Here is a 24,073-nt window from a genome sequence, read left to right on the forward strand (position 1 = left end):
AAACTTTAAATTCAACGACAAGTACAAGACCTAGAAAATTGGTATATTTTGAAAATGTCTGGATTTGTTACATTATAATTTCTCCAGGTCTAACTCTTTTGAATTTTGTTTCAGGAACGTATGTAAAATGATTTAGACAAATAACCAGTAAGATCTAGTTTCTTCTATGAAGGTAATTTAAACTGGACTGTTTAACTCACATTGTTATTCATTTTTTGGTGGTACATGTAAGCTTTACAACTACATTTTTAAGTTTTTGTGATTGTTTTGTTTCGTTTGTTTAATCCTATTTTTACAAGATTGGTTTAAGAAAAGATCTGCATATGTTTAACATTCTGGGAACACGTTACTTTGGAAACATGTCTTTTGAAGCAAATGGTTACAGGGTTTTGGTGTTTTCCATCGGTTAGGAGCTATAGTATATTATAATTGAAACGTAAATTGAAGGGATCACATCCACCATTTGATGAACAGAACTGGACAGAGTAGGAGATAAGGTTTCACGTGATGTGTTGCTCATGGTTTTACACACAGACTGCCCTGGAGCTCGGAGCTCCAGGACTCTGGACTCTGTCATACAAGCTGTGTCATGCGAGGCGGGGGTGGGGCTGCTTGGAGAAGCGGCTTCACACTTATTTCGAAGATAACAGCCACAGAGCCACGAGCGTTGGAAGGATTCACTCGAACACACAGTGATTTGAAGATGTTTGTGTTGAATTACACAAATGAATGATGCCTTTGGATAAATCTGATCTCTGTCTTGTCATTATAGTTTTGCAGCTGGTTTCCTGGTGCCCTGCGGATGTGGTCTCCTTCAAAGTCTGCGTTCTTTGATAAAAAGGATTAAAATAATTTCCCTGGATGGAAAATAACAAAACAAATTTATTTTTAGGTGAAACCATCGTTTGATTATGCTGACTGTAATGAAGATGATATTAAAGAATGTGGTAATTGTGTTTCTGATGCTAATGAAATTCATGTTGAACACAAAATGTCTGTGTAATGACCTGTGACAGGTCGTTTCTTGAGGTTTCCAGTCGAAGAAGATCAGGCTACAAGAGGATCATCATCGACATTAATTTTTATTGCGTGTTTTTCGTTCGTTGGGAACTTTGAAAAGGACTTTCGTTTCGTTTTTTGCGCGCATTTTTTGAACATTTCCTGACGAAGACTTCATATTTTAAGAGACTGTCGATGGACATTTAAAAAAAAAAAAACAGAAAAAGACGAGCAGCAGATTGTAACTTTGTGTGTTTCTCATTTTGGCAGATTGTAATTTTGTGGTGAATGTTGTCCTTTAAGTTGCAGACATTTCTTACTAATTTTTCTATGTATGTTCCTGTTTTATTTTTTCATTTTATACTTTGGGTTTTGTTTGTCCTGTGTTTTTGGTTCTATTGTGATAATTTTGTTTTATGATTTTATTTTTGGGAGGATAAGTATTTCTTACCCTTGGGTTTTGTTTAAAAAGGGGGACTGGATATAATTAGGGTACGTCACTCTTTTGGTTTTCATTTTTTGGTTTTTTTTCGTTTTTCTTTTAGTTTAATACACAGTTTTTGGCTCTGTATTAGAAGGCTTAATCAATTTTAGTGAGGTCTGTTTTTCAGACCTCAAAAGGGGGACTGTTAAAGAAAAATTATTATTTTTAATGCTTGATACAGTTAATCTACGACATGTGTAACAGTTATAGCCAACACTTTAATTTGGAATAGTTTCTGTTGAGCAGTTGGGAATTCAGCAGACAAAGCAGGGCCTTTTTGCCTCCCCCGCTGAAGACAGAGCAATAAATTTGCATTCCGAAAAGGGGGAACAGACTTCTTGGCGCCTCTCGGCCAGGTCGGACGGAGATGGGCACGAAGTGGTTAGATAAAAACCAGACATCGGAGCTGTAAAGAAGGGGAGTTTCCGGGAGTTTCTAAGTTTCTAATTGGTCAAAGAACGGAACGCCTTGACTGCATATATTAAATAGGGAAACACCTCTTTCATTAAAAAGTACAGGTCAGCAAGCCAGCAAGAGAGGTTTTTTCATCTTTTCCTCCACATTTTGGGCGCCTTTGTCTGTCTTTTGTGTTTCGTGTTGTCTGTTCTCTTGTCTGTATAAAATGTATATCTCTGTACCTCTGCAGCTTTGTTGTCGATTGCTTTGTATGAGATTAAACTCCGTGATCTGTGACGTCAACACGTTTTGTTGTTGTTTCGTTTTAACAGCACGCGGTTGCGGGTCGCTCATGGAGAACGCCGCTCGATCCCGGGCAAAAGGAAAAGAGGAAGGATCCAAAGGTTTTGTCCAAAGCTAGCATTTAATGATCCTCATTTTTTAATAATGCTAACCCCCAGGTTTTAAGTTTTTCATTTTTCCCAATGGCCACTTAAATTTCAGGATGGTGGCCATTTTGAGTCTTTTAAACCACTGGCACTGATCGCGAATGACGTCACTGTTACCCAGATGTTCGAACAAACAAAGCACAAAGAGAACGGAAGGGAGTAACATTGGAGGATAAGGACGTCCCGGGAGCTTCGTTTCAATATTCTTCAATATAGAAGCACAGTGTGGAGCAACTTAAACGATGGTGGAAATGCAGAGGACTCAAAGAGAGCAGAAAGACGGCAGCGTTGGTTAGAAGGTAGGGGTTTTTTTTTCTGGCTATTTGACTTGTGCTATTTGTTCACTAAACAGGCTTACCGCTCTGGTTTGTCCAAAACTAATATAGACGAGGTGCACTCTTCTGAATTTCAGTAGCTTTCAATCAGTGCCGTTATTGTCTTAAAATGGTTTGGATGAACTTTGTCATATCATATTTTTTCAACTTTGGTCATCCTCTATTCATACAACTTTAAAGTAACTGTATGTAGCAAAATAAACCGTCAAAACTGAAGCTGAGGGCTTTGCTGTTTGTGAGTCTCACATAAGTCGTCAACTGAAAGGAGACGATGTGTGAAAGAGACTGAAGAGACGCTCATCTTAGTGGTTATCATTAGCTTTTGCTCATTTAAAAAAAAAAAAAACGTTTTTAGCATTAGCAGAGCTAAGATTCTGGTTTAGCGAATCAGTGATTAGTTTGCTACGTCCACGGCTGGCCATAACTGCTAGTGAAACCGTACATTATGTATTACAATCATGGTGGCCATTTTGAAAAATGTCAACCAGAAAAAGTCAACAAAATATGAAATATATATTGTTATTATTTGTATGGTTGAAAAGGGTGAATTTTTATTCAATTGTTATTTCACGTCTGAATCAGTGTATGTCATCTAGTGGTGTGGTAGGCGGTGAGGGAAACGCAGCAGACCCAAGGTTGAAGTGAAATGATGAGTTTAATCCAACACAAAAGTCCAAAAACCAGGCAGCACTGCTGAGCTGAAACCAGGGCTCAACACAGGTAGCAACTGGCTACACGAATGGACATGAATACAATTAACGAGCACGACCACTGACGAGGAACAAAGAACACAGGTGGGTTAAATACACAGGTGGGGTTAAATACACAGAGGGTAATCACGGAACGAGACACACCTGGGAACAATCAAGGGGCAGACAGGACAACACGGAGACTCAGAAAATGCAGAAACTCAAAATAAATACACAGAAAACTCAAATCCTAACAGTGTAATTGTCATTATTTTGTACAGATCATTCTTCTGTTTGATATTTAAGTTTTTTTGTATTTCTTTTATCAAAAGTGAATCTCTTTTCTTTTAACCACAATTGATTTGGAAAAGCAAGCAAAAAAAAAAAAACATCCAAGAACAAAAAAAAAAACACTTTGTGTACACGCTACAAATAGCTCATGATGTACCATCATAGCATATGTTAATTAGGATTAACAGAAATAAAAACCTATAATCAACATAATACACTATAAATACACCTACCATCAGCATAAAAAGCTGAGGAGCTCTCCAGGCTCTAGACCTTTCGTCTCAGCTGCCACCAATTTTTCATTCATGGCATCCATTTGCCCCACCGAAGATTTTGCTCAACTGTCTCTCCTTCTTCCTCTTCCAGGGTTAACTGAAAGGCCTCAGTAACACTTTTTATAAATATCCTGAGAAGCTGCAGGATCTGCCCAAATGGTACTGTAATAAAAAAAAAAAAAAATTCACTGTGAAAGATATTTTACCATGAACACTAACACTTAACTGAACCGCACCACAAATAATAAATCCTGTTAAACAACTGATACAGAGACTATTCCGTCACTCTAAATGCTTTTTATCACACGTACTTATTTTGTGAACAAAAGTTTAAAACAGACAAAACCTCCAAAGATATCTTAAAACTTGACACAGAAAATAAATAGATCTGTTATGAGTGCAGTCACATACTAAATGCTCCGATTACTCTGCAGTTGTCAGGTGTATCAGAAAAGAAAAATAAGTTTACTAAGAGCTACTAGAGGATCACTTTGTTGAATAATGTGGGGGGGGGAGAAAAGAAACAAAAACTCATTTTGCATGTCACAAAAACAAAGCAAATAATTGTAGATGCCAAAACAATCGGACATTGTTTTCGTCATGGGAAAAGTACAATTGGTTGAGGAATACTTAACAGTTAACAAACATCATCATCTGCAACAATTTTCAATGAATAATTAAACTGTATTAAATTACCTTTGAGATATTGAAACATTATTTATTTTTCTACCTTAACAAAAAATTCTCAATAAACACAATTTTGGACGCCACTGCTAAAACTGTAGGCAGACTGCAATTGTAAAACAGTGAAAAAAATTATACAAAAATTGGACCAGCTGAAAATCAAGGGGATGAAGTCAGACTGTTCTGTCGAGCAAAGATTGTAATCTATTTCAATTAAACGGGAACACAAAAAGCAGGATACCATAATGTAGTAAACAATATGTACTCCATGAATCACACCAGGGAAGAAATACATGTTGCATGAACAGCTGCCCTCAATAAAAGGCAAAATAACAATTGATTACTGAAAAAAATGTTTGTATTTTCTATTTCCATCATTCAAACAATTGCTTTGATGGGAAGTCTTCACCAAAACAACCTATGCAATTTGAACAATGCGAAGCAAACGTCAATCAACAACAGAAAGTTAAAACAATATAAACTATTTGTTAATTTTGATTAAAATTGACATGAGTTCTCAGAGAAACAACTTGCATCAGAGCTTCACTGTCACAACAAGCTGACGCAAAGATGGTAAATAACAACATCAGTATTTCGCCGGTAGGGGTCAGTATCACTCCACCCATGACAGAGAACGACGGGGAAACGGGAGTTCTCGGAGATGTAACACGTCATCAGACAGAGAGATCGCGTAGCGGACGGGTACGGGAACTGTACAAGAGCGTCTGCGGTGGTGAGCGAGCGGCGACGCCGGAAGCCTCGTGGCCGCCACCAGGCCGGAGCGGCGCTGAACTGCGAGGGCCGTTCAAGGCCCCTTGCAGCTTTAATTATTATTATTATCTGTATGGTTGAAAATATGTAGGCTATGATTTGACATCAAACACACTATGTCTAATGGTGACTTTACTGCAAAAATTTATTTTCCATGACAACCATGACGGCCATCTTGAAAAAAAATAATAAGAAGAATTCCACACAAAAAATACTCAGCGCATCCAGAATTCGTCTGGATTCCCTACATTTTTTTTGACGTGTTTAAACTGCCTGCTGTACAGCCGAAGTTACTCCAGAATGGTTTAGATCAAAGTATATTCACTCTGTTTTTTATTTATATTATTTAGTGAACATTGATGAACAAGTAAAGTCAGTGTGCCGATTCGCCAAAGGCTGTTTTTCCGTCTGTTGTCCCTGGATGGGTTTTACAAAGTCACTCTAATAAAAACAATCCAACAGATAATGAATATAAAACTCCCTCAACATTTAAACCTTACATCTCAACATCAAGACATAAATCAAATTTAGAATCTTTGGTTTAGGAAATGACCAGAAATTGCTGTTAATAGTCAAGGTGCATGCCACACGTTAAAGCACATTTTTTCCTTCCAATTTACAATTACTCACCACTTCTTCATCATTTTCCACATAAAGTCGGTCGATACACCAGGCTGCGGTTCTCACAGGGCTGCGATTCCGTTTGTAATTGTTGGCAGATTTAAACGGGACTCTGCAGGAAGTCTTTTAACTCTGCAGGTTAAAGTGAACTGAAGCAGGCAGAAATTGCATGTAGCCGTTAGAAAAATACATCCAGCCGTTGTGCTCACGAACATTTACAAAGAGCAGACTTTCAGTTCAAGGAAAGCCGGGGTGGCCATTGTGTGTGAGCAGCTTGGGTTCATCCAGAGCTTCCTGGGGTTGTGTGGGTTGTCCAGAGGGTCAGCTTTTCTTCCGGACGCTCTTGACGCCTTTAAACTTTACATTAAGACTTATCAGCGTAAAATGAATCATCTCCGTCAGCATTTGAATCTAGTTGTCGATGCAGAGATTAGAAAAACACATCAGAGGTATATTGTTATTATTTTTTATTCAGTAAAAGAAGAAAATGAACGTCTAGGGTCAGATTTCTTCCGTCTCATGGGCGAATTCAAATGCGCTGGCTTACCTTGTGTGCTGTTGAGTTCATGACTGCGAAGAAAATCACTAACCAATTATGGGAAATGTTAACTGGGGGGTGAGGGGAGGAACAACAAAAAGATTATTCATTCAGCGTTACGGCAAGGATATTACATCTTATGAAATGCCTCCAAGTTAAAAAACATTTTATGAAAACAAATCTGAGGAAATCTGGTAGAATAAGTGGCAAAAGACCCGTATGAGAAAGGAATCGTCAAAAAAAAAAAAAAGGAAGAAATGTGACTTTAAAACCTGACAGTACGTCTTAATAATAGAAATAAGTTGAAGCAACTTAAATATACAAAAACGTTGTGGTTGCTTATATCTATCAACTCATGAAACTTAGAAAATAATTTTTAAAGTAACAACTCGGCTGATTTAAGTTGTTTTAAGTAAGTACCGTATTTTTCGGACTATAAGGCGCACCGGATTACAAGGCGCATAAAGCGAAACAAAATACGGTAGTCGGATAGGTCAGACTTTATTCAAATTATTAACAATAACTGTCAATATTACACAAAAAAAGTACACTCACTTTTTCAATCATTCATCTCCTACGAATCCATCAAATTCCTCCGATAGCGGCATCAATCAAGCCCGGATCCCTCTCGTCATCATCCGATTCAGTCTCATTGCTGTTGCTTGGCTGTTCATTGGTGATTCCAGCCTTGTGAAAGATCAGATGACAGTTGAGAAGTGGTTCTCCACCCCAAAACAAGTCTGTCTAGACAGCATAGAAAGCTGACTCCACGAGATTTCTGACCAGCAGCGATTATGCTTCAACAATCAAGGGAAGTGGCTTCGTCGCTTACCGAAGTCAGAATAAAACATATGGTACACTGTTCATACACAAGGCGCACCGTAATATAAGGCGCATTGACAATTTTTTTTTGCAAATACAGGGATTTTATGGGCGCCTTAAAGTCCGAAAAATACGGTAATGATAAATAATTCAACTTTGTCCCACTGACTCATTTTTGTTTAAATGAAAGCACCATTGAGCGTGGACTGCTTTTTTTTTTTTTTCTCTGAAGAGTTTTTGCGGCGCTAGTGGCTCGTATTTTTTCGACAGTAGGCAGACAGGAAGGAGGGTGAGGAGAGGGGGGAAGACATGCGGTAAAGGTCGTCGGGACCGCGTCGAGGACTAAGGCCTCCAAACGTGGGGCGTGCTAACCCCCTGCGCCACCACAGCACGCCCAGCATGGACTGCTTATTGATCATTTTTTATATATATATTATTTTCTGTACTTTGTGTTTACATTTACAAATCAGAATATGGTGCACAAGTAAATCAAAAAATGGTGCATTCAGATTTCTTTTATGATCTCCTACAGGAAACGAGTTGATAGTCTGGTGAAGATTTCTTTTTCACTGATTTACAGAGTGCAGATCATTTTTGTTGTGATATATGAATGGTTACTGGCTTAACTCTACATAGAGATGCATAATCATCTGAATCCAACGCAATCACATTCAAATTCAGAAACATGCATTTGAAACGAGAAGTTTACATATGCAGAATAAAAAGACGACGCAAAACAAAAATCTAAAGAAAAAAATGTTCTCACGAAGTTTAGCGAACAGAGATAATTTTGTTGATTATTTAGATGAAACGAGAGAGAGGTTTAGTCTGATTTCACTTCAGACAGTGAGAATAAAATGTGTATTTCAATTTTTTGGTCAGTGTATTTTAAATATCTGGTTTCAACTGTGAAGTGAAATTGCCTCACAGTGTCAGTGGGTAAAGAAGTCGACCAGCATGAGGAAGTGTGTGCCGACAGCGGAGAGATGGAGAAAACCACGTGATAAGCAAATTATTTATTAAACTCAATTGTTTTAACACGCCACAAAGTGCTGCGCTGCTTTGCCAAAAATAAAATTCTTTGACGCTTCTTGCAGGGCAGCGCATGTTTTGGTTTTTTTTTCCTTTTGAAATAGAAATCAACAGGATGTAGCAATTTACCAGCATCTCGCTTCAGCTGCAGCAAAACAGCTGGAACCTTAAAAGAGACAAACAGAGCTGGAGGAGGCTGCTGCTGTAAGAAATGTCTTTTCTGAAAAAAAAAAACATGACAGCAGTCCCAGAATGACAACCAGCAGCATATGGACGTTCATCTGACAAGAGACTTTATGAACAACTACCGTTGTCACGACACGGCTCACTCGTTTTATAGCCAAAGAAACACAGGAAGTGATTTACTTCAAATCAAAGATCAAAACAAATACATGTTCTGTAATGAGGTTCCATAACACAGAGGCACAATAATGCCAGGAATGTGTTATTTAGTGACAAAAGCAGAAGGAGGTTGAGTGAAATCTGAGTTTAGCCACAAACTGAGAGTCTGTGGTTCCAGTATAACTTCAATCAAATTTGATTATTTTAACCTGAAATTTATCACGTTCATACTTACGTAGGTGCCTATGTAGATGGGGGGGGGGGGGGCAAGATTTTGAAATTGTTGTCCACGTTTTTGGGGGGGCTTTAAACATATTCTGAGCTTGTAAAGTGTAAAGAAAATAATTATTGTTTGGTGCTTAATATAGCTAATCCACGACATGTGTAAAGGTATAGCCAACACTTTAATTTGGAATAGTTTTCTGTTGAACATTTGGGAATTCAGCTGAAGAAGCAGGCCAAAGCAGGGCCTTTTTTCCTCCCCCGCTGACAGACACAAAGCTATAAAATTTACACTCTGATAGGAGTTACAGACTCTTTGGCGCCTCTCCCCGTACCTGGCGCGGCCCAGGACGAAGTCGTCCGCCCTTTGACTTAGATAAAAGCCAGACATCGGAGCTGAGATAGGGGGAGTCCCAGGATCTCTGGGTGTTGAGGGAGTTTCTGATTGGTCAAAGAACGGAACGCCTTGCCTGCATATATTAAATAGGGAAACACCTTTTTACTTTAAGATTCCGTGTTAAGAAAAAGAGAGAGGTTTTTTTCCATCTTTTCCTCCACATTTTGGGCGCCTTTGTCTGTCTTTTGTGTTTCGTGTTGTCTGTTCTCTTGTCTGTATAAAATGTATATCTCTGTACCTCTGCAGCTTTGTTGTCGATTGCTTTGTATGAGATTAAACTCCGTGATCTGTGACGTCAACACGTTTTGTTGTTGTTTCGTTTTAACAGCACGCGGTTGCGGGTCGCTCATGGAGAACGCCGCTCGATCCCGGGCAAAAGGAAAAGAGGAAGGATCCAAAGGTTTTGTCCAAAGCTAGCATTTAATGATCCTCATTTTTTAATATTTGGGGGCTTCGTCCGGTTCTGGAATCTTGGCGGGTGGCGGTCTCTCCCCGATCGATCCTTCCGGCTGGTGCGGTAAGACGTTTTTTAATTACTCTTTTGTTGTGCGCAGCCACGCGGAGTTTCGGAGCTGCAAGGGTGGATAGTTTTGCTCTTAAAATAGTCTGTTGTTAGTTATAATTGGAATTTAACGATAGCCTGCGGTAGGCTTTCAGTGTGTGGTACACTGTATGGAAATACGCATGTACAGCGGACCGTAGCGGGTTCAGACTGAGGATTTTGCGCTCCCTCAGTTGTAAAAGCTGGGTTTTCTTAAGTTTATGTCTTTTTCCCTGGAGACCCATGGCTGTGCTCCTTAAAGAAAGAAATTTAGGAATTGTGTATTTTGAAATAACCTGGGGTAGGTTTATTCAGTGTGTGGGACACTTTAAAAAAATGGCTTGCGGGAAGCTTTGACAATAGTCTGAGGTAGACTGTTAAGGAATCAAGTATTAGTGTTTGGCACACTTTAAAAATAGCTTGCGGGAAGCTTTGACAAATAGTCTGCGGTAGACTTTATAAACGGCCTGCGGTAGGCTTTGATATGGTGCATTTTTTATTTTTTGGTCGGCATTTTATTTTTCCCCGTCTGTCTGTTACGTTTGTCTGAAAACGTGTTTGTGTTCTCTCTGTGTGTGCTGCTTTGTGTGCCGGCTGCCGTGGAAGTGCGCTGTTTGTCCTCAGAGCTTTGTGTGTGCGTGTGTGTGGCCGTGTGTGTGCGCGTGCACGACTTCGGGCTGGCTGTGTGTTTCAGCAGAGTGTTAAGTTGTTTGGATAGCGCTGTGTGTGTGAATTTGCATTGATTTTGTTGCGTTTTATTGTGAAGTTATTATGGACACTGAGTTGCGACACGTGCTGTACGCTATTTTATGGTCGGGGTTCGTCTTAACGGGGAAAGTACAACGATGGCGAAAACGTGGTCGTTTAGTTTAAAACATAAATAAATAAATAAAATAAATAGGAGTTCAGTACATAAAACTGGTACCAGAAAACAAAATTATTGGTTGTGGTTTGATTTTAACATAACTTTGAGATGTCTCTCTTTTTAAACGTGCACGGGGATTTAAAAGGTTACTGACGATTGGGGTTTAAAATTAATTAAATTGACACATGACAACATTGGACAATTTCTGAAGCTTCAGTAAATTTCATATAAATTTTAGTAAAATTGATATAAATTACAGTAAAATTTGATAGAATAATGACCACAGACTGACACTTGGGGACTGATGAAATTTTGACTGACTATAAAACCTGGCCAGATGTGTGTGTTTTGTGTTTTCTGTAATGTGTTGTGTGTTTTTGTTTGTGTTATAATTCATGTTGGTTTGACAGAGTGTGTGATTGGAGATAAAATACCATTTGGTATTTTATGTCATATAACTACTGAATTTTTCTCAGTGCTGTTTGATGGTGCAAAATTTCTAGTTTTTACAAACATCCTCTGTGTTAAATTGAACTAACTTCTTAAAATTAAACAATAACAGCAGTAACTGTGACCTGCAGTGTACAGTTTGGAAGGTGATTAAAGGATAGAATCTTGATAAAATACATTATCTGAACAAATTGAAATTACAATATGGGTTCTACGGTTAAATAAATGAATAAATAAATAACGAAAGAAAGAATAAGCCAAGAAAATTAGGTCACAGAGGATTCTAGAAATGCTGTCTTGGCAAATTAATAGTTAAATACATAAATATGCTGAATGGATAAATAGATAAATACATAACTGATTAGGTACAGCTATGAAATAAATTAAATAAAAATTTATATAGACTTGAGAACTGAATAGTGGATATAATGTTAATTATTCCTTCTAAGGCTGTGAAGGTAGTAGGAAAATGGAATGACATACAATGAGTAAAATAGGATTTTTTTCATGAGTTGAGGATAAGAAAAAAAAAAACGAAGATTTTTAGAGAAACAGGCTCTAACTGTAAGAGGTAATTGTTCAGATAACAACAAACTGCAATATACAACTGACTCTAGATATTTTCACAATCAGTCTTTTTCAAACAGACCAAAACTTTAAGATAGATAAAATATTGTTAAATCTACAGGACTTACGGATAATTAGACAGGATAAATTAGAAGTCACTCTCTTGTTAAATAGAAATTGGTTAAATATAGAAAAGTTTGCTAAAATTTACAAGATTTGTTGTTGAAGGATAACATTAAGTTTGAAATAACTTATTGGTTAATAAATAAAAAAGATTATATGGAACTATTGTAGAGAATCAATATTAAACTGTAATACGAGATGATTCAATACTGCCTATAGACAGACGAGAGGGCTTCGAATAAAATAAAATAAGAAAATTAAGTAAAATAAATACATAGAACAAAACAAGAAGAAGCGACAAGTATGTTTATTTAAGATATGAGAATAATGGAGCTCAGGGAGGAGTTTCAACCCCCATTCACAGAAGTTCAGCACGGGAGAACAAGCTACAGCTGTGCTGTAATTTCTACCCCCACTAGATTCAACTAATTAACATGTGAAACCTTTTTGCATATCACTAATTTTAAGTACAAAGCAACCTTTGCTCACAGCAGCTCAGCAGAAAAGAACAAACAACTGTAAGGCAAATAATTTTCTCTCCCATCGTTTAAACTACCTCCTGGAAAATGTAAAATATAAGTTTGTAGCATCGAAACACTGAGTCGCCTGTCACACACAGACACTCTTGGTAATGATTTTCTGTTTTCCTTTCATATTACTTTATATATTAAGTAGTGAGTAATTTAGGATTTTAATCTTTACATTTCTTTACATTAGTCTGCTTTTTTATTTGGCTATTTGTGTCAGTTCTTTGTTTATTTTGTTAAATATAACGAATTACTTTCTTTCTTTTGAGTTATCAGTTTCCTCTGGACCCGTTCACCAGGGGATAGGGAATTTTGGTCTTTAGTTTAATTTTTTTTCATTTGTAGATTTGGTTATATTCGGACCAGTATTTCTCGAAATTTATCATTTTTAGATTTTCTCAACTAAGACTACATTTTGAATTTTTTCAATGTCTCTCTGGCCGGTTTATGCAACACTTTCACAGAGTCTTAATTGGTAAACACGTTTTGTCAAACGCTAGTGAAAAGTTTTGAGAAGCTTGTAAAATGACTTATTTGACAATCATAACAGTAATGTCCTTTACAACTGTAATGTGAAGTATTTTGGGAAAATAGCAATTTTGAAGGTTTAAACCATGCAGAATGAATTGTTCTGTTTGATTTTTGAAAGGTTTATTTTTTGGGACAAAAGGCAGCCTTAAATTTGGGTAGTATTTTTCAGTAAAATAATAATCCTGTTTCATCATCATCGTTATTTCACATAATAGAAATATGATACATTAGCCAGTAATGTATCATACAGGGGGGAGAATATGTTACGGATTTATTTTTATTTTTATATTACTTACGTAATTTACTGAAACTTTTATTACTTAAACAAATTTTTTTGAAGAACATGTCTGATATGTGTTACACAAAAAAGTGAAACGAAAATATGGTCTGATAAGTGCTTATTTTAAATGGATTTGAGTTGTTCTCCATTAAAAGATTTTCTGACAATGGGCTAAGGTATGTTGATACAATAGATAAATTTATAGTGATAATGGAGCATATTTTGGTTAATTAACTTGGGAAAATAATTATAGAAATTAAAATATTATTGTGTCAGCCATTTTCAGAGCATTAATTTAATGGAGCATGAATGTTTTAAGAAATGTTTTGAAGAATCTGTCATTGATTAAAGTTATCATTAATCAGGAAACGTACACAGGTGGGATTATAATGGTTTTTTCTAAACTTGATTTTTGTTTTGATTTACATCCATTTAAAACGATTTTGAATAAAACTTTAAATTCGACGACAAGTATAAGCCTGGGTACAATTGGTGTATTTTGAAAATGTCTGGATTTGTTTCATTATAATTTCTCCAAGTCTAACTTTTGAATTTTGTTTAAGGAACGCATGTAAAATGATTTACACAGATAACCAATAAGATCTAGTTTGTTCTATGAAAGTAATTTAAACTGGACTGTTTAATTCACATTGTTATTCATTTTGATGGTAAATGTAAGCTTTACAACTACATTTTTAAGTTTTTGTTATTGTTTTGTTTCGTTTGTTTAATCCTATTTTTACAAGATTGGTTTAAGAAAAGATCTGCATATGTTTAACATTCTGGGAACACGTTACTTTGGAAACATGTCTTTTGAAGCAAATGATTACAGGGTTTTGGTGTTTTCCATCGGTTAGGAGCTATAGTATATTATAATTGAAACGTAAATTGAAGGGATCACATCCACCATTTGATGAACAGAACTGGACAGAGTAGGAGATAAGGTTTCACGTGATGTGTTGCTCATGGTTTTACACACAGACTGCCCTGGAGCTCGGAGCTCCAGGACTCTGGACTCTGTCATACAAGCTGTGTCATGCGAGGCGGGGGTGGGGCTCCTTGGAGAAGCGGCTTCACACTTATTTCGAAGATAACAGCCACAGAGCCACGAGCGTTGGAGGATTCACTTGAACACAAAGTGAATTGAAGATGTTTGTGTTGAATTACACAAATGAATGATGCCTTTGGATAAATCTGATCTCTGTCTTGTCATTATAGTTTTGCAGCTGGTTTCCTGGTGCCCTGCGGATGTGGTCTCCTTCAAAGTCTGCGTTCTTTGATAAAAAGGATTAAAATAATTTCCCTGGATGGAAAATAACAAAACAAATTTATTTTTAGGTGAAACCATCGTTTGATTATGCTGACTGTAATGAAGATGATATTAAAGAATGTGGTAATTGTGTTTCTGAGGCTAATGAAATTCATGTTGAACACAAAATGTCTGTTTAATGACCTGTGACAGGTCGTTTCTTGAGGTTTCCAGTCGAAGAAGATCAGGCTACAAGAGGATCATCATCGACATTAATTTTTATTGCGTGTTTTTCGTTCGTTGGGAACTTTGAAAAGGACTTTCGTTTCGTTTTTTGCGCGCATTTTTTGAACATTTTCCTGACGAAGACTTCATATTTTTTAAGAGACTGTCGATGGACATTTAAAAAAAAACAGAAAAAGACGAGCAGCAGATTGTAACTTTGTGTGTTTCTCATTTTGGCAGATTGTAATTTTGTGGTGAATGTTGTCCTTTAAGTTGCAGACATTTCTTACTAATTTTTCTATGTATGTTTCTGTTTTATTTTTTCATTTTATACTTTGGGTTTTGTTTGTCCTGTGTTTTTGTTTTATGATTTTATATTTCTGTAAGGATGAGTCGTTTTTACCCTTGGGTTTTGTTTGAAAAGGGGGAACTGTATATAATTAGGCTACGTCAACCTTTTGTTTTCTATTTTTTGTTTTGTTTTATTTTTTTAATACATAGTTTTGGTTCTGCATTAGAAGGCTTAATCAATTTTTATTGAGGTCTTTTTGAAGACCTCAAAAGGGGGAACTGTAAAGAAAATAATTATTGTTTGGTGCTTAATATAGCTAATCCACGACATGTGTAAAGGTATAGCCAACACTTTAATTTGGAATAGTTTTCTGTTGAACATTTGGGAATTCAGCTGAAGAAGCAGGCCAAAGCAGGGCCTTTTTTCCTCCCCCGCTGACAGACACAAAGCTATAAAATTTACACTCTGATAGGAGTTACAGACTCTTTGGCGCCTCTCCCCGTACCTGGCGCGGCCCAGGACGAAGTCGTCCGCCCTTTGACTTAGATAAAAGCCAGACATCGGAGCTGAGATAGGGGGAGTCCCAGGATCTCTGGGTGTTGAGGGAGTTTCTGATTGGTCAAAGAACGGAACGCCTTGCCTGCATATATTAAATAGGGAAACACCTTTTTACTTTAAGATTCCGTGTTAAGAAAAAGAGAGAGGTTTTTTTTTCCATCTTTTCCTCCACATTTTGGGCGCCTTTGTCTGTCTTTTGTGTTTCGTGTTGTCTGTTCTCTTGTCTGTATAAAATGTATATCTCTGTACCTCTGCAGCTTTGTTGTCGATTGCTTTGTATGAGATTAAACTCCGTGATCTGTGACGTCAACACGTTTTGTTGTTGTTTCGTTTTAACAGCACGCGGTTGCGGGTCGCTCATGGAGAACGCCGCTCGATCCCGGGCAAAAGGAAAAGAGGAAGGATCCAAAGGTTTTGTCCAAAGCTAGCATTTAATGATCCTCATTTTTTAATAAAAGTAAAAACGTTTTGACTTTTGAAAAATCCAAGTTTTTTGGGGGGGGAGGAAATTTCTAAGGTTAAACTCAAAAGCATGAGCGTTATCTCCAGGGAGGAGTTTTTATGTGTTTAGCAGTGTAAACAATTGCATGAGATATATTCATATTTCAGCGATGGTGCTAGGGCTCACCATCTATCAGCCAATCAGAGAAGACGTCGGCGTCTTATTCAGGCGTTGGAGCGACAAACCAACGCTCCCTAGTTGGGAGCAACTGCATATGTGACGTTTTGGGGAAATTGTAGTCGGCGGTTTTACAGAAGAGCTGTGGAGTCAACACGTTCAAATGATGCAACCTTTTATGAACTGTGTGACGCTGTGAGCTCTGGTTTGTTGCAAACAACCCATCATCCTCCTACCACTTCCTGTTGTCTTCTTTGTCATTTCCATCAGTAGTAACATCCAACTGTCGATCATGTGACTCGTGTGATACGAAAAAAAGTGTTTCCGTTACAGTTTTGTAAAAATGCTTATGTTTTGAAAAAAACCACCTCATCCCATCGCGAAAAGCTTTTATCAAAAAACATTTTCTTTTTTAATTGCCGTGTTTCCATTCAGCAAATTTATTTTCGGAATTTCTATTCGCGTGAATCTGCAAATGAATTTTATCCAAAGTGGATCTTCTGCACACTCACTTATTATCAGTGATGATAGACCAGATTCTAACCAAATATATTTGTGTTCATGTTCACGAGGGGGTACATGGTGTAGGTTACATCCACTGACCACTAGGGGTTCTCGTAGAGGAGGACCACCTCACACCTGGAACCACTTCCTGCATAAAAGCTTCGCCGATCAATTTCTGTGACATGGTTGACTCTGAACTGAAGACTCAGGTTTGTTGTTCTGTTTTTTTGTTTTTTTTTTGCATGTTAAATTGGGAGTTTGACGAGGGTTCTCTGACGTTTTCTTTCAACTTATTTCTTCCCGGTTTTTTGTGGCCAGCTGGAGAGTTTAGTAATTCAAGTGTTTGTTGTTTTGCTTAGGCAAGAGTGATTTGTTGTTTTGGCCTCAGAAACCTTTAAGTCTTTTTTCCCCCTTGTGTTTTTAAGACCCTAGGCCAGTGGAAAAACAGAAAAATAATCAACATAAGTTGAGTTTTCTTCTGGTTATTGAATTCCCCCACCTTGTTTGTTCCACATTGTGTTACACCCTGTGCCACCCCAGACTGACTGACAGGGTTTCATCAGTTGGAAATCAGTAAAATCGAATTTTTTGATCAGCAACATAAAACTAATTTGCCAGATCTGTCTGGTGAAATTTAAGGACATGTCTGAAGTCATTTTTGTCTTTCAGCTGTTAAAGACCCCGGGTTTTGACTAGGTTGCTTTGGTCTTGTGACTTTGTCACTGCACAAAGGCACAACAGTAATTTTGGCAACGAAATGTCACTGCTTGCCTTCCGGAGATCACAGAAGAAAAAAACCCTGAAACTGTAAGTGTGACTATATACACATGCACACAAGTGTTATTGGTGAGGGTAAAAAAAAAGGTTAGTATAAATATACAAAAAATATTAGCAAATATATATAGTATATGAGAGAACAATAGAACCAATAATGAACTAGTAAGACATACAGTAAAGATACTAGTAAAGAACTTGGGTTAGAGGTCATCTACTTATTGTCATGTAGATGAAAGTTCAGATTTCCTTTTGTTGATTTTCATTTATTTTGTCATCAAGTAAACACACACACAGTTTTTGATTGTTGAACAAAGTACTATTTCATCATCATCAAATAGAGTTGATGATGATGGTCCTGTTGTTCAATCAGATAGTCATCGTCTCCAAACCCAGACCGCCTCTGCTGGACATCCAAACCGGCTGGACGCCTCACCCATCATTTCCATTGTTTTCGCTATTTTGGTTGATAATGTTATGAAACGCTTCCAAGCCATTTTTCTGCCGGCATTGTGCATCGCTAAACACATCTCGTCTTCAAACTGGCCGGCTAAATCCACGTGGAAACGTTGCCATGATTTTTCTGGTCGTTCTCCATTGGTTGAAGGGGGGTAGACTGCGGCTCTGCCGTGAAACCTGGTACGGTAATTTCACATCAGCCGTGCCAGGCTGGGCAGCATGCACCGGCTGCAGAGCACTTCTCTGCGGTGCGAGTGGAATGATCACTCTGAGTCCCTTTAAGAGACGAGATGCTTGTGTTGTACCTTCATTTCTTTCATTGTTCGCAGCTACTAATAGTTTGGACAACATAGGGTTGGTCTTGGTCTGTCGTTACAGGAGCCTCCTCTACTTGGCTGAAGTAAAAGATGCCTTCTTGTGGTGGATTTGCCCTCAGTGTATGAAGTGGTGGCCTTAAGCAGCTACAGTGTCTGATAAGTCATTAGACCGCAAGGCCTCAGGTTGGGATTAGTGGAAATGTCTAAGCCAATTTCATGAGCTGAGAGTCTTTCCCCCTTTCTCACAACCCACTTTCCTGTCACTTCATCAATAAAGGCCACCAGAGCCGAGAAACAAAACAAAACCATTTTACTGAAAGTTTAAAGTCTCAGCTTGAGGAAGGTCAAATACGGAAAGTGTGTGTGGAGGACAAGACTGTGCTTAAGGATTGTTAGTTATATTTGAAACTAATGTAATGTGGGTGGAGCCTGGAAGTCTATTAAGTGTTCTAATACACTGCTGAGAGAGGAACTAAGGATCAAAAGCCCATGTGCGTTCAACAACATGCTAACATCACAGCGTTTTAAAGTCTGAGCAGGAACATTTCATTCAATCTGAGTTTTCTATCACCAAATTGGGGCCAGTCTGACGCTGCAGGGGGCTGGAAGTGGTGATATCAAATGTAAACAACCAGCAACGGCAGATAGTCTGATGAAAGCTGGTCGTGGTTCGTTGGAACCGACACGCGTGCCGAGACGTGTAGCATTCGTATTTTCTTCGGTAAAACGTGGCTGCTCGCATGCGTCGCCGTAGAACCGCAGACTGTTGACGCTGGAGCCTGATGACAGGTGCATTCAAATTATGATGTAAAGAACAAAAAAATATATATACTGTATATACAGTATATATCAGATCTGAGCAAAAAACAAGAACTGAGCAGTAAGAGCTGCAGCGTGAACATGCAATCCCCCTCAGATGTCAAACAGACATGTTCAGTTGAGGTTGTTAAAGCTAGACGTTTACTTTAATTGTATACTTAAAGGTTTATCACCATTCTTGGTGTTTTATCTGTTGTTATTCTGTATTGTTCTATTTTGGTCTTTTTCTCCCTGTAATTTTTCTTCATTTTGTTCCAAAGCACTTCATAAACTAAGTTATCATTATTATAATCTAAGTGCCTAATTATCTGGAAAAACAACGGACAGAACGAAAATACCAGAACCTTATATAACAGGGTCATGTATTTTATTTTAAATATGAAAATAAAATAAATGTCTAACCCCGAATACACTAGTCTTCTCTGTCAATACAGCCTGTACAGTATAGAATAGATAAAACCGTGATTGGATTGTCATGGTTTTATTATGGTGTGGTGCAGGTAGTGAAAGCACATTTCGACCCAGCTGAAGACAAAACGTGAAAGGAATTGAGAAAATTAGGACATGAATTTAATTATGTCTTGGTAATAATTAATTCTTTTGTGTGGCAAGTGAAAGCCCAAATGAATCATTTCACTTAGTCCCAGTGTTTTCTACAGGTTTTACATGCAGGATGTCTGGAGAAAAAATAGAGGAAAAAATGAATGTTAAATATTGATATTTTTGTTGTTGTTTTTGTTGCATAATTGTGAAGAAGTTTAAAATCGCATCTCCTTTCACCCTGGATTACTGTGGAGAGGGCAGGGAGGTCAAATGCTGAGTTTCTATTACAAAACTTTTCAGATATTCCACTAATGTAAAAAAAAGAATAAAAAAACAATCACAATTGTGGTGTTTCCTTTAAATAGGAAACAAAATCACTCGTTGCTGAATATATTTGTTCACCTGATCAGTCTTTAACAAAACGCCGTGCCATCCTCCTCCCATCATTTCCTGTTGTCATCTTCGTCATTTCCACCAGTAGTAGCATCTAGTTGTTGATCACATGACTTGTTCAATGTAAGGAAGAAAAAAAAAGCATTTCAGTGGCAGTTTTGTGAAAAACACTTATTCCAATACTGCTGAAAAAAACCATTTCATCCTAGCGCAGAAAGTTTCAGTTGAAAGATGTGACTTTTTTTTCCCCGAAATTGGCGCGTTTCCATTAACTGAATTTCTTTTTGTAGTTCTAATGTGTGCAACGACATGGTCGATGGGATCTCTGCTACTGAGATAGAGGTGCACTAGTTGTAGATTTTATTACAACTTTTATTTCAGTCATTAGCAACTTAAGACTTGACTTAAAATCGGGCATAAAGTTGGCCCCTTCGGCCTTTATGCTTTTGTTGGAGGTACAGGACATTCCCATCGGTTCATATTTTAAACGGAAGATATTGCTGCAGTTAAATTCTGCCTGTCTTCAACAACTGGGAGCAGAAGCAGAGTGTATAGAAGACTCTAACACTGACGCTGCACCACTGGGAAAACGGGGACGTACACACTGGAGCGGCATGACCACACAAGCTCCACACAAACTGATCTGAAATTACTTTTCATGTGGCTGCAAGCTGCTCTGATCTCTTTATTTCCATTTAGTTGTAATCACTTGCAAACTGCTTGTTGTGTTTACTCTGGTTATCTTTGATATTAACATTATTTGACAACATTTAGGTGACTAAAAAGCAAAGATAATAATAAAAAAAAAACCTAAATAAATCGTAACGATGTTTTTCGCAGCACTTTACCTGAACGGCGGAAGAGATTTCAGTTTTCATTTCGTTTCAGTTTCTGAAGGTGGAATGACAGGGATGTACACCCCGTTACGTTTGGAAGCCCTGCAAAATACCAGGCAATTACTCTCAGGCAGCAGAACATCGTAATTTAGTCTGAAATAAAATAACTTTATTTGAATGATTTTTACATCACCCACTCTGAGCGCTGTGAAATTCCTCTTTGATTGCCTCGACAGCACAACCCGATGTGTAAGAGGTGATTGGTAATTTGGTTCCTCGCTGTTTTTGCTAATGTTTTCTGCATCTGCAAAGTGTAAAAATCGCAGCGCCTTTCTGGGAAAACACATCTGGAATGCCGGATTATGTGCGGCCAGGGAATATTGTTGAGAAAACTTTAAGAATTTGATGAAAAGTCATTCAGGTCCAGCTAAAGTATTAAAGAAATGTAGAAAATGTCCAATGGAGGTTGCAGAAATCCAGTGGTGAGCCGTGGCTCCATTGGACCGACGGATCGCAGCAGCAAAAACAATTTTGATGGATCTTTTAATAATCCGTATACATGTTCCAAAACCTGCAACACAGCTACGTTTCCATTCACATTTTGAAAATACATTTGTTTAATGGAAACACCAATTGCGAAACGTTTTGGCACTAGGATGAGGCGGGGTCTTTTGGCCGTATCAGAGTTGGCTTATTTCTCAAAAATGCAACGGAAACACTTTTTTCACATCACACGAGTCACGTGATCAACAACCGGACGTTGCCCTGGGAGCAAACCACAAAGAAGACGACAGGAAGTGGATGGAGGATTGTGGCGCGCGTGGCATGTGTTTTTTAATTATTTATTTTGTGAACAACGTTTCTCACGTTTGATTTTGTGTTTTTTATTTAATGGAAACATCACAATTGCTGAATTGTTTTTTGCTTTTTTTTTTGACGTTAGCAAAAACAACGTTTTGTGCACATTTGCAATGGAAGCACAGCTTCTGAAAACTTACATTTGAGTGTTTTAGTAACTTGAGCTAAACAGGTTAGCATCTACTCCAGCTCCACACTGAGCCTGTGAGCTTTTAGCCTGAAAACTATTAAATGCCTTGCGTTTAATATTAAATAATATTAATATTAAACTGGTTGCAATATTGAATGGATGGCTTAACATAGTTAGCTAAATCGCTAAAATTAGCTAATTGTCCAAGTATTTAGTAAATTGTTTACATGTATAAATATAGGACAATAGCTAAATCTTCAAACCGATGCTAGAGAACTAGCATTGATTTGAGGCTGTACATAAGTATAACCTCATCATATACTTATGTACAATATTAGAAACCTGCTTTTATATGATGCTTGTTTGTCGGACTAAATTCACTTTTTAAAATAACCTTTAAGAAGGAAAACAAGCTTTACTTTGAGCCACCATTTGTTTAATTGCTCTAATGTAACCGTCTAATATGGTAATATTTTCATTAGCTAAATATAATAATTAACCAAAATGAAGGCTTAAAAACATCTGTCCTAGTGTCATTATTATACAACATGTTTTGAGTTATTGAAATAAACTCAAAGTATAAGAATTCATTCAATCATTTTAATTTAGGGCTGAAAAGAAAGAGGCAGAACCCCCCCAGGAGAAAAACTCTGCCTAGTGACTGCAGACCAGAATTTCTGACTGGCTAATTAATTATTCTGATACTACAAAATACCTGGAAGGTACTTTCAGACAGAAAACTGCACATCAAACTCATTCTCACTCTCAGATTTATTCTTTTACTTTTAATCACACTTAAAATGTTCAAATCATTGAACAAACTTTAATGCCAGGTGAAGATAATCAGCTTAAATACAACGTACAGCTTAGTAGGGGAAACTATAAGCTAAATATTCTTTTTTTTCTTCTTCCTCTCTTCCTGAATCCACTCTCTCTAAACACGATGGTGGCTCAGAGATAAACTTACCGTCCGCTCTTGGATAGAACAATCTGCTGATCCCCCCCAAACTCAGTTTTAATTGACTTTAATAAACTTACCAATCAGGTTTAATGGGCACATTAAAAGAAAAATCTATAAAAATGATCAACAAATTAAAACCACAAATCAAAAACCCCCACTTGCACAGTCAATTAATCTCAAAACAAGATCGCAGAAGGATTTGCGGGTAATTAGAAGATGTCATGTCTGGGCTCGGAGGCGGGCGCGCCGCAGTCTCTGTGAGGAATGAGCGATAAGCAGGTGTGTGTGTGATGCCGGGCCTCCGAGGAGACGCCAGTCACAGTTCTGTGTGTTTCTGTTGAACAAGCACGCCGGTGACGGGGGTAAGAGGGTAGAGCGAGTTTATGAAGAGGACGGCCCCACGGGAGGCATCAGGAATAATAGCTAACAATATGTCAAGAACAACTCAGGCAGCTTGCTTTAAGGGCCAACAGGGAGCTCTTCCTGGGAAGATAACTGGGAAGTGTCAATTCCTCCCCTGCCCATTGTTTTATTATCACGAGCGGGGACTCGTTATTGATCACCACGTCTCAGCTCGCCATCGTTTTCACATATTTCTTTGTGGAGATCTATTTAGTTTTTCTCAGTTCGCTCTCTGTGCTAATCCACAAGTGTTTTTTTCCCCGCTTGTTTACAAGATTTTATTTTTCCTCGTCCCCGGGCGAGTCGGCCGGGGCGTTGGGAACAGAACCGGCTTCTCCTCTGGTCGCCTGCGGCGCTGTCTGCTGAGAGCTATTAAAAGCCCATTCAATTAGCATAAGGGATTGTTAATTTAGAAAATTAAAGGGTGGGGTTAGGCCCTGCCAGGAGTAATAAGAGGCCTAATGTTGACTGGGATGATGATAAGGCATCAAATGATGTGGCACCTATTAAGCGAAGTATGATGGCACTTGCAAAAAAAGCAAATTAGATCTGAAACACCATGGAGAGAGTAAAGGCATCACAGCTAGTCCACGATGTAATCAACCCAGATCAGTCGAGCATCACAGTTTGATGGATTATTACTCTTTGTTTTGTTTTTTTTAGCACTCGGGTCGCTTTCTGAGTCCTGCATTTGTGAAAGACTGTTTTTATGTCATAGGTGACAAAGGATGGAGTGGAAAATCCACTCAATAGGCAGAAACTGAGCTCAGGAATGAAGAAAGGATTAGAATCTGTGAAAGGTGACAACACTTTCAGCCTTGTTGCTGAAAATGTTCTACATAAAATTACCGTTACCTCAGTCGGAAGGGGTTGAGGGCACCCTTGACCTGCTACAGCAACACC

General features: G+C 38.0%; 1 long non-coding RNA gene across 1 annotated transcript; it reads right to left on the reverse strand.

The window, feature by feature from the left end:
- Positions 1-1,434: 1,434 nt before the first annotated feature.
- Positions 1,435-15,231, reverse strand: LOC116721269 (uncharacterized). Its single transcript, XR_004339564.1, has 2 exons — positions 15,161-15,231; positions 1,435-1,501 (listed from the first exon to the last, which is right to left on the reverse strand). It is a non-coding gene; the product is annotated as an uncharacterized LOC116721269 (long non-coding RNA).
- Between the last annotated feature and the right edge of the window lie 8,842 nt (positions 15,232-24,073).

The sequence above is a fragment of the Xiphophorus hellerii genome, chromosome 6 (genome assembly GCF_003331165.1).
Source record: "Xiphophorus hellerii strain 12219 chromosome 6, Xiphophorus_hellerii-4.1, whole genome shotgun sequence".
Taxonomy (NCBI): Eukaryota; Metazoa; Chordata; class Actinopteri; order Cyprinodontiformes; family Poeciliidae; genus Xiphophorus; species Xiphophorus hellerii.